At 45.0% G+C, this 12,284-nt stretch overlaps 1 protein-coding gene across 1 annotated transcript in view; it reads left to right on the forward strand.

The window, feature by feature from the left end:
* Positions 1–1,210: 1,210 nt before the first annotated feature.
* PRR13 (proline rich 13) overlaps positions 1,211–12,284 on the forward strand; it is a 146,822-nt gene continuing 135,748 nt past the window's right edge. The window contains exon 1 of the mRNA XM_078687745.1: positions 1,211–1,316. The gene's annotated coding sequence lies outside the window, so the exon portion shown is untranslated. The remainder of the gene's footprint in view (positions 1,317–12,284) is intronic.

The following is a 12,284-nucleotide window of genomic DNA, read 5'->3' on the forward strand; positions in this document are numbered from 1 at the left end:
CAGTGCAAACTGAGTGGAGCAGCAACTGTGGAATTGTTGGATTCCGTTGTACATAGCAAAAAGGGGGTGTGATCCTTGCAGACGTGTCTTGGGAAGTACAGTACAGGCTTGTGGCATGTGGACAAGCGCGCGCGAGAGCAGGTGCATCTCTATAGCTGTAACATAAAAACACATTTTATCAGCACAAGGTCGCAGCTGATCAGGAGCCCGTCACGAAATATCTTCCATTCTCTAGCCTCCCCACTTGACCCCCCCCACCACTCTCCCACTTTGTCCGTCCACCACTTCTTACAGGTGCCAAAATATGTATCCGGGGAGCCTCCGGCCTGCGCATTTCACCCGGGGGTCTCCAACTTGTAGGCCACCGGTGAACCCCGTGAGGCGGGAGGTGGTTATATACCTATGCTCAGCTCTAAATGTAAACAGAGACCCTCCCACACACACACACACACACCACCGCCACAGTGCCCGAACCTCCAATGCTCGCAGCCTCCATGGTCCAAACACACCAAGCAAATCTAGAGGAGGGAGGTTTTATTTTGAATGACTAAGTGATGTGGCAGCACCCTCTCTTCAGTGTTGCATTCCAATGCTATAGGTGTCACATTCGCGAAAGTTATAACTATTGGCATTGTAAATGACAAAGCTATCAATTTAGCTGTTTTAAAAACCAACAAATAAATAAAATATTTGTCATTTACAAGACCAATAGCTCCAACTTTTCTAATGCGAGACCTATTGCATTTCCAATGCTTGTTGTATTTAGATACATGTATCTGTTTCGTATCTTGTACGTAATTCATGTAATCTGAAGTCATATAATGTAACTGGTTCTATTGTACAGCGCTCTGACACATTCGGGTAAAGTATGCGCAATATAAAAACGAATGAATAAATAAATAGGAATACGATCCTTCGTCCTGTGGCAAGGGAGGGCATACGGTCGGGCACTTCACACCTCTAAATGAAGTTAGTCCCTATTCTCCATGAATTGTGGCAAGTTAGTGAGCATGGTTAGCACATTCAAAACCAAATTATGCCTTTCTGAGGGAGCGCCTGCTTCTGCCCCTCTTTCTTGAGCGACTGCCGACTGGGCTCAGCAGCCAATCAGCTGCAGCAGCTCCACAGAATATCACAACAACTCTTCCGGGATGTGCTGCAAGGGTTGGTCTCTGACGGACGCCTCCGCTGTCCAATAGTTGTCCAGAAAGAGATCTGACGTTTCACGCCGGAGGGCGTGGTTCGAGCAAAGGTTGCAGGAACTGCTCTTCCACTCTGCAAAGCCTGTGACCAAGCCTGGAGGGACATCTCTGAAGGTGAGCAGCGTCCCTTATTCTTGTGTACTGTGAAAAAAGGTGTGTACTTTGGTGCGTTCGAATGAGTTCCGTATGCTTTGAGGGGTCAATTTCTTTGCGAGTTTCTTAGAAGCTTAGTTTTACATTTTGAGGGAAGAAGCTCTTAAATTGCTGTTCATGCTGGACTTGAAAGGGGGAGGGCGCGGCCCCTTCTGGATGCCGTGGCAATTACGAGCGGATGTTGGGCACACCGTTGTCACGAAACAGAACTCTGCTTTACGTGCTCCTGTTTCGTCTTTCCTAAATTCTACGATCATGACAGAAATATAGCTCGGTGGGTTGGGTTGGTTGCAGTAAGGAAGCTTTGGGAGATATGGGACAAGATGCGGCGTTATGGCTAGAGCTGCCATCACTTTGGACCTGGGGAACCAGGTTCGAGACTCGGCGTCTGCTCAACATCCTGGGCAAATCATTTAATCTCCCCATGCCTTAAAAACAAAAATCAATGTGTTCTTGAGTCATGGAACTGGTGCTCAGTAAAAGAAAACTGGTGCTCACGCTATGCAAAACTGCAATAATAATAATGCAACTGAAAATGCTCGTAATTGAAACATCAGTATTGTCATTATTTTGCAGTACCTATTGTAATAATCCATTCGTTATTTAATAATTTCAATTTATATATAACCCTCTAGACTTTAACACATACTAAGACCATGATGCTCGGAAGCCTGGCGGTTAATTGTAGTTCAAACAGACTGCATAATAACTGCCTTCTACTGCTTGATCCTCCTACACTCACACAAGACAGAAACGTTATGGCTCGTGTTCATCACCCCTACCAGTCCATAGCAATAAACCGCCTATCACCAATTGAACAACATGGAATAACTGAAGAGATCCATCACATACCACTGGTGTAATTTAGCCTAGCACTGCTGTCCCCGACCAGTTACATTCTAAGACCACATAACATTTCAAAATGACAATCAGATTTGGGATTTTGAGACAAAGTCTATCCCAGCAGACCTCTCAACCATTACTCCCTTCCTCCATCTTTGCCTGCTTAAGACCATAAACCTTTTTAAACAAAAAACCTGGACAGCCCAATGAAATAAACAGTTTCCTGTACTGCGATCATAAGTAATAGCATTTGGGACCTGCAGGGATGTTTGAAGGTTCCAGCTTACTGAAGATAATAAACTGCACTCCTATCTCTACACTTCTTCATTCATCACACTGCTAAGTGCTGTGGCCAATAACCGCACCTCGGTGGTCACCATGCATGGCATGGAAACACTCCCCACATAGGTTGTAAACAAAGACAACCCCTTTCAACTAAACACCCTACACGATGTAGTATACTACCCATGTAGACAATTGCTTCCGCCCCTTCCCCCCACCCCACACGCGCAGTAAGCGATATATGAATGTTACCGTACAGTGGAAGGTTTATGTACATGTTTCATACTTGGTCACAAGTACCACGCCTAATAGGATTTAGCAAGCTCTTCATTTCAGGAGTTCCAGGCGAGGAGGGATAGCTCAAGGAGTCTCAACTATGCAGATAGGGAGTTCTGGTACCAGTGACTTTGCTTTATGTATGCCGCTTTTGGTCAGCTCTATCACTTGCAGTTTCCCCGTTATACTCTTAATTACCCATAAGTGGAGAATGGTTGAATTAAAAAGTCCCAACATGCACTGTGTACTTGTATAGAAAGAAAGTGCCAATGGTGACACAAGTGATGCGGGCTGCTTGACATCTGCGCGTTATTGCATACGCTGCAGAGATCTGGGAATAGCCTGCAGGCAAAGTATTTAAATCCAGATAGGGGCATTTCAGTCTTTTGTTCTTCTCAAGTAGGTAAAAGAGAATAGATATTTTCGTGGTGTTCCCTTAACTGCAATGGAGCACAGTGACACTACTGGTTGATAATAATACTAAGTAAGAACACGATGAAATGATGTCCAAAAACCCCACCACTGCTCTCTGCTGCTTTTCACGTCATTCGCTGAAGGCTCGTTGGTTACAACTGGCGTATTACAAAAAGAACAACATTTATCTGATCTTATCACACTGAAAATACGTGGATCATTATTTACATGTTTGTAAGAGAGTGTGGCATGTAGTATGTCACTAGGGTGGCAAGTAGTAGACCAGAGTCTAAACCGCGTTTTGTCGCTGCCAGCTCGTTAGTGTTATGGGGTGGAAGGTGGAGGCGAGGCGGGTTAGCTGAGGTGCAGTGAAGCTGTGTTGAGTGCCCTAGAGATCGGAGCGAGAGTATACCTGCTACTCAAGGGTGAGCTCACCATATCATGCTATGACGTAGTATTATGAAACAAATTCAGTGTCTACTAATGCTTTGGGCCTGCAACTGCGACCGTTGTGTAGTTTGTTTTTTTGCCAAGTGGTGTGTATAGGAAACTTACAGCTCTCGGATGCCCACAGTGGGCTTTTTAATTTCTCCATTCTTAATAACCTAAACCCCAGTGCCTCTGCTCTGCCTGGTGTCCTTGTGCCCCTGTCACAGAGTTCTAGTCTTCCTCTTCATATGTCTCATGAGGTCTGGCACAAACCTCCATGCTTCTAAAGTTGAAACTATTGTGTTGGGTTGGATAAGAGGGCGCAAAAAGAGCTAATATGATGTTTGGTGTGACCAAAGGGCACTCAACTAGAAGTAAGATAACACTATTTCAGCCTGGCACTGGATAAGTCGCTGTTTTACACTAGAAGGCTGGATGAGTGCACAGTCTCGAGGAGCGGCGAAAGGCGGCAGTTGCTACTATAGGCAACTACTCTTTTAAAGGCAGACAGAGTATAGTAGAGGGCGTGGTACATGACGTGTGCCACCATGGGTAAATACCAATTGAAAGGCAGAGAGGCCCCACCTTTTGGCCTTATCAGATATGTTTGAGTCACCAGTTTTTGACATAGCGTAGGGCTTACGGTTGATGTGGGTGGAGACGGAAAAAGACAAGAGGGCATTAGAGAAACTAGTATTAGTTCGACATATTGAGGCTACGGATAGAGAGCACGAGGCAGAGAGAGGAAGGAACTGGCAGAAGACAGAGAGGCTGCACTGAAAGATTGGAAAGATAGAGGAAGGTCGGTGCACTGGGGAGAGCAACTCACCGTAAAGAAGGGAGGCCAAACGAGGAGGGTCCAGAGAGATGAAGTGGGAGAGTAAGGCTTTGAAGCAAGAGTATTAGTGGTTAGGAGGAGAGATACGTTGTGAGAAACCGTGCAGAAGAGAGTGATGGGATATGAAATAGATTGTATGGCGACAAAGGTCATGGCTTGTGAAAGATGATGAGATGAAGGCTATGGAAAATAAGGTACTTGAATTTCGAAACAGCAAAGCTTCAAAATGATGGATGGTATGCCCTGGAGAGAGTTGACGTTTTCAGATGTTGAGGGCGAAGGCTAAGAGCGAGACCAAGGTTGAAGGAAGGAAAAGGGGTAGAGGAAGATTAAGTAGGGGCAAGGCATGAGGAGAGACCATGCACAGGATTTAAAATGTCATAAGATCCATAGCATCACTACTTCATGGACAGCAACATGTTAATAACATGTTAAGAAACTGAAATTGTAATTTGGTACATCTTCCAAAGATATATGCTGTTTCCTGTTATGGTCAGAAATTGGAGAGCTTGATCAAGTATTTAATTGGGACATTGAGTCGACAAAATGGACTCCCGACTAATTCAGGAGTAGCTGTACTGTGTATGAGACCCCACAAATTGTTGACCCACACGTGTCAATAATTCATGCTGGAATTATATTGTTAAAACAAAAATTGTTTATTTTCCACCTGGAAACAAATCTGGGTAAAAACGATAATGCCAAGTTCATGTGATACACATGAAGTACTTTACTTAGGATAAGTCAAACATCCCACTGGGACATACGACTTAATTGAGAAGGATCTTATTGAACATTCATTTGCATTTTATTTTCAGGATGGAATTATGCCCACAGTGAAAATATTTTGCTCAAAACAGTGGTCACTTTTTTTTAGGTCGAAGTCGACCAGTTAGTCAAACTGTCTAGTTTGCTAAAGACATATTGCGGGCATTCAGAAAGCTTCCCTGAGAATGCAGTCCGCTCGTTGCTTACCATTGGCTTTGTGGTTTGTTACTCGCATTTCTGGATTTCTATTTGCTGGCTTCATTTGTTTTAGGCTGTCAAGGGTAAGTTTGTTTCTTCCAAGGAACTAAGCCTTTTCACACCAACTCCCCTTGTATTCTTCCACAGTGCTACTTTCTGTAAACAGGCCTGTAAATCTTGTTCTTTTCTTGACACATTTGTTGTGCATTCAAAGACAGAGGTCAAATGTCAAGCTTTGCCTTCAGAGGGAGCTTGGTGTTTACTTTTCTTTCTCAGACTTTGGATTTACGTGACAATCTTGCTGGATACGGGGGCAAGGAAAGGTCTTTTTTTTTTCCGATACCACTTTACTCTCTGTCCTTAGACTCTATGCCACTTCACTCTACCCTGCACCACTCCCACTTCACTCTACTCTGAAACAATCTACTCTATGCTTCTGCACTTTATGCTACTCTACTCTAAACCACTGCACTGTATCCCAGTGCACGGTCCACCAATGCACACTACACAACTGCACTCTGTCACCGCACTCTACTCTGCACCACTGTACTCTACTTCAGTGCACTCTACACCACTGTACTCTACGGCACTCTACTCAGCAGCACTGCACTATCTGCCACTCTACTCTGAAATCACTGCACTGTACGCCACTGCACTTTGCATTACTCCACTGTAGTCTGCGATTCTACTCCACTGCACTCTGTGCCACTCTAATCTGCACCACTACAGCCAGCACCACTGCACTCAACTCTAATTTGCAATGCTGCATTGTACGCTGCTGAATTCTACGCTGCTGCACTCTATGCCACTGCACTCCACATCACTACACTCTGCAACACTCTACACCAGTATACCCTACTCTACTCCATTGTACTCTACTCTGCACCACTGCACTCAGCGCCACTTTACTCTGCCATTCTGCTCAACATCACTCTACGCCACTGTGCTTTACACCACTCTACTCTATTACACTCTACTCTGCAACACTGCACTCTACGGCACTGAATAATGTGCCACTCTACTCTGCGCTACAGCATTCTATACCAATGCACTATATGCCACTGCACTCTGCGCTGCTCTACTATGCATCACTCCACTCTATACCACAGCACTCCACTTTATGCCACTGCACTCTATGGCACTATATTCTACTCTTCACCACTCTCCACCACTCCTATTCACCACGCTACGACCCTGCACTCCATGCCACTGCACTCGGTGTCACTCTGCTCTACTCCACTCTGCACAGTGGGCAAATCCATTTCCCTCTAGGCTTTGCATACGCTGGACAGTTAAATAGCACATGATGTGTAGTTAGATTTGCAGCTAACAAACATAAAGTGCATACAGGTGAATAAGCAGCACTCCTGGTAGAGCCCCATAGTGCAGTGAACAACCCCAGTTCCGATGTGTCATAGCAAAATAAAAATTATAAAGTTTTTGCAAATTGCTGGAGCGAGAGGTCAAGAAAAGATTCATAAGAGGGACGATCCTTAGTAGTCAGGAATTGATCTGGCAGCCTACCAAGAGAGAGAAACTACGAAAAAGACTGGTGTAGATGTACTCTCAGTAACGATTTTTTCGCTGAAGCTTGGAAGTAGCTCTCAGAGAGGAAGGTTCTGACCAGAAGGATCCAAGGTCCAGTTTTTCAAACCATTGGTTGGCGTGTTTGAACCACAGGAAGGTGAGGTCTTTGTCGAGGGCTAGCAGTTCCTCAACTGCCATCCGGTATGGCCTCGCCTCTTCCGTGGTCCAAAGCCTCACCCAATGAAGGAGGAGCCTTTGTGTAGCTACTTCTTGCCCTCTTTTTAATTTGGCATCTTAAAACATTGGTATTAGGGGAGTGCTCAGTAGAAGGTGGAGTAGTGAGTACACAAACTTATTTTCGCTTATGGTGAAAGAATCTTGATTAGTGTATCCCCAAATTTCCGCCCCGTACAAGGCAGCTGATTGGGACTTTAAGTTTTTATAGAGTTCAAGTGCTGGGAGTAAGGTTCTCGAAGCTGTTCCCTGCAACCTCTTGTAAATTGAAGAAGCTTGGTGCTGGATCACAACCTTTCTCTTCTCTGTGTGGAGACTATGACAATTTACTATTGAACATTATACCCAGGTACTCAAATCTAGAAACTCAACCTAGTTTTAAATTTGCCAGAGAGATGACTTGCTTAATTTTTCATGCAGCCTGACAGTCATGAATTTAGTTTTCAAGATATTAATCTCGAGGCCCTTAGATAGACAAAAAGCATTACAAATTATCAAAAGCTGCTGAAGGCCCATCGGGTCTGGGAAATTATATTTAAATGATTGTTTATTGTCTGCAAATTTTAAGGAATCAATTTTCTGAAATAAACTTTATAATAATCCTCCAGTCTGCACCATTGCACTCTATCCCACTACACTCTACTATGTAATACTCTAATTTATGCTGCTGCACTCTACGCCACTATTCTCTGCAACACTCTAAGCCAATGCACTCTACTCCACTGTACGCCACTCTACACAACTCCACATTATGACACTCCAATACACTACACCCTGTGCCACTTCATTCTACACCACTCTACTCCACTCTTCGCCAGTCCACTCTACGACACTCCACACTAATCTCCTCTTCACCACTAACGTTTAGCCATTCTGAACAGCAGCCAAGCTGGTGTACAACCTGGCTAAAACACATTAGCAAAGCCAATAGCTCTTGCATAGTTGAGAGCTTGTTATTATAGTGTGGAGACTTTCTAAGGACCGAGAAGTTTGGTAAGTTACTTATAAACGGTATGTTGTTGTTGAGTGTCTTGATACACGTAGAGCTACAGTTCCAACAGTGTCTTAATGCATGCAGAGATTGTTCTTCTGCTGATTATGGAGTATGAGTATAGGCCTTCAGGTTTGAGGTGTGATAAAATCAATGCTCTTCTGTACAGGTTGGCATTGGCACTGAGAATGTCGGACTCAGAAGAATCTCTTCAGCCCAAGTTCAGTAGTAGGATTTGTGGATCGCTGGCAATCCGAAGGACGTTTATTTTATTTTACAGAGTTTTATATAGCGCGAACTTCAGAGTTCTTTACATAGCACCAGTTGCATTACATGAGGACACATTCATTTTTAGGTCTCGCTGGCGTTGCAGCGCGAAGCGCTGCCGCCAACGAGACTTATTGTCGCCGTGCTTCCTCCCAAGGGAAACAGAGCTGGGCACGAGCCGATCCAGACCTAGGCACGAGCCGACTCAGGTCTGTGAACGCACGGGAACGCCAACGTGCGCGCTCACGGCGTCACGCTCCTGTCCTCCCGCGTCTCTTCCGAGGCGCGCTCCAGGCCGACTTGCGGTGTGTGTGCTCCAGCGTTTCTGTGGCCGGAGGTAGACGGCATGTGGTAAGTGAGGGCCGGGGGGATTTGTTTGCTTGTTTAATACCTTTCCTTTAAGGGTCTGACTCCCGATCCATGGCCGGGATCGGGTTATCATTTGTACAGCTTGGTCTGTCTCCCAGTGCTCACCATCTTCCCCCGAATGCTCCGATTACTGGCAGCGGCTCGGCTTACATGGCTTCATGTGAAACGGTCTCTATGCAGGGACCTTTAAAGCATGGTAGCCATGCAGATGAGCATGTTTCTGTCCCTCGGCCTTCGAACTTCCTGCTGATACGGGGTCTGAGGCCCAGTACAAACTCCTCTTTTCCTGACTGATTTCATCCCTACCCTTCCTGGCCTCTCCTGTTCCACACAGCGCTTTGAGGCAGCATAAATATGCGGGTAAACACTATGCAAACACTAGCACAGCAGGCATTCTGTTCCTTCGCTTCTTTAATCATAACCACCCCGTCCCTTCCCTCTACAGTCCCCTTATTGCTTCTCATTCGCAGAGCACCGGCACTTCTCAGAAACAAGCAGGGGCTCTAGTTTTCTCTCTGTCCGTGAAACAGACGCAACTATTCTTCCATTGTGCATTTTCAGTTGTCCTGGCTACGTTGTGATCACTTTTAACTCTACATTGCCAACTTGAGGTATCAGTAACGTTGTTTCCCTGCAATTGTGGTTTGTGTGTATGTGGATGTGCGTTGCTTTGTGTGTGGAAGTGTGTTTTAGTGGTGTTTAGTTGATGTATGTCTGTACCTGCATAATATATGAGTTAGATAAACCATAGTGTGTGTGGGAATTCGAGGTTGTGTGTGTTTGTAGGACAGAGGAAACAACGCCCTGAGGTTACAAACAAGAGGAAACGGAGAGCGTGGTCAGGCTCAGTCTGTCTTGTCGCGGATATCAGTCTTTAATGGGCATATTCACAGGAATTGTGGCACTGGGCAACACAGGAAGCTAGGGGCGTACTTTGGTTTGTTGATGCATGTCTGTGTTTCTCGGTGCCTGCTTATGTGTTTGTCGTATAAGAGTGTGTAAACACTCACGTTCCCATGTTTAATTTAACGTATTCATTTCTATTGCACATAATATTAGGTTAACATTTGACGAGTCTGAGTAAGACAGGGTGTGAAAGTGATGGCGCAGGAAGTTACCTCGCTTTTCTGTACACTCTTTACCCTGTGCCGGAGATATAACATCATTTGAAAGGGATGGAATTATTTGCAAGAGTGTGCACTAATCGTCTGCCATCGGGCAGAATTTGTATGCTTTGTTAGTGGCGTTAGTTATTCTTCTCAAAAGGAAATCTTTGGTTGAGAACAAAACTTGTAAGCGATCAGGGCTGCTCTAACGATGCACTGCTGGATTTTAATTTAGTTTCAAAAAGGGGGTGGTGATGGACAGAGTATCTGAGTTAATCAGAACACTCCTACCCAGTCAACAGATCAGGGCTTGACCCATCACCGTTTTTTAGCTCACTGCACCATCCCAGTTCAGAACCTGGCTATATGCAAATTAGTCTGTCCCTGGCCCAGTGCATCATGGGAACAGGGCAGACCAAACTACCAAGCCAATTCTTCACTGGAAAGGAAACAAGCTTCCGGGGACCGGTTTCTGGCATTACAGCCGTCTTCAGCCCGGCTTGCTTGAATCCTGATGGTGCAGTGAGCAAGGGACTCATGTCTGAGCATACCCTTCCACACTTATGGTGGCCAAAATATTTTCAAAAATGGGGTGGTGATGGACAGAGTATCTGAGTTAATCAGAACACTCCTACCCAGTCAACAGATCAGGGCTTGATCCATCACCGTTTTTTAGCTCACTGCACCACCCCAGTTCAGAACCTGGCTATATGCAAATTAGTCTGTCCCTGGCCCAGTGCATCATGGGAACAGGGCAGACCTAACTACCAAGCCAATTCTTCACTGGAAATGAAACAAGCTTCCGGGGACCGGTTTCTGGCATTGCAGCCGTGGAAGGGTATGCTCAGACATGAGTCCCTTGCTCACTGCACCATCAGGATTCAAGCAAGCCGGGCCGAAGACAGCTGTAATGCCAGAAACCGGTCCCCGGAAGCTTGTTTCCTTTCCAGTAAAGAATTGGCTTGGTAGTTTGGTCTGCCCTGTTCCCATGATGCACTGGGCCAGGGACAGACTAATTTGCATGTAGCCAGGTTCTGAACTGGGATGGTGCAGTGAGCTAAAAAACGGTGATGGATCAAGCCCTGATCTGTTGACTGGGTAGGAGTGTTCTGATTAACTCAGATACTCTGTCCATCACCACCCCCTTTTTGAAATTATTTTGGCCACCACTAGTGTGGAAGGGTATGCTCAGATGTGATTCTCTTGCTCACTGCACCATCAGGATTCAAGCAAGCCGGGCCGAAGACGGCTGTAATGCCAGAAACCGGTCCCCGGAAGCTTGTTTCCTTTCCAGTAAAGAATTGGCTTGGTAGTGTGGTCTGCCCTGTTCCCATGATGCACTGGGCCAGGGACAGACTCATTTGCATGTAGCCAGGTTCTGAACTGGGATGGTGCAGTGAGCTAAAAAACGGTGATGGATCAAGCCCTGATCTGTTGACTGGGTAGGAGTGTTCTGATTAACTCAGATACTCTGTCCATCACCTCCCCCTTTTTGAAAGGATTTTAATTTAGGCCTGCTTTTTTAAGTAATGACAGTTTTGATTGATCTATTTGCGAAAACCAACTGGAGTTTGTGGAGCCATGTTTTATTTTTCTGAAGAAAAATTTAACTTGCAAGTATGAAGTGGAGAGATTGCAGGGGTAGTTTGCTGAGACATCACATAGGCTGTAACGGAGGACATTACAAATACATTGAAACAGGTGGGGCTAAGGTCTAATGAGTAATGTGTTTTGTGTGGGAGGAGAGAGGGTTTAGCCATTGGGTTTAGAATGTGCAACGCTCTTTGTCATTGCCATCAATTTGGCATAGTGTACACTGTCCAGTAAGAATAGAGGTGTGCCTTTGAGTGAGCCTTCCAGGCAATGCCCTTTTACGTTAGAAAGCCTGTATGTTATGATACTATCTTAAAATTATTGTTTACCGTGAGAGTTTGGTAAGTATAAGTTCTCAAAGAATTATATTGGCTGAAGTTGTACAGCCTCCTAAAGCATCTGAAATAGTCCAGAAAGGTGCATTAGGTGGACGATAGTAGAGCACACTTTTAAGGCATGAGAGAAAACAGATAAATATATTTTGCAATAGTTTGGAGCCTGATGAGAGAGGGCTGGTAAGTGGAATGGAAATATTGATCAAACTTGTCTGCAGTAGAGATGGCTCTGTAATTTCCTCCTGGTCTGTTGATAACTTTGACAAGCATTTGCAATGCAACAGGTCTAGCATGTACATGATTTTGAGCTATTAACATTGTAAATGACATTGCCATTTATTTTCTTTTAAACAAAATAAATGAAAGGCATTGTCATTTACAATGCCAATAGCTTAAACTCGCCCAAATGCGAGACCTATTGCATTGCAAATGCTTGTTTTTGTAAGGCATGGGAAGATT

Source organism: Lissotriton helveticus, chromosome 1_1 (genome assembly GCF_964261635.1).
Source record: "Lissotriton helveticus chromosome 1_1, aLisHel1.1, whole genome shotgun sequence".
Classification (NCBI taxonomy): domain Eukaryota; kingdom Metazoa; phylum Chordata; class Amphibia; order Caudata; family Salamandridae; genus Lissotriton; species Lissotriton helveticus.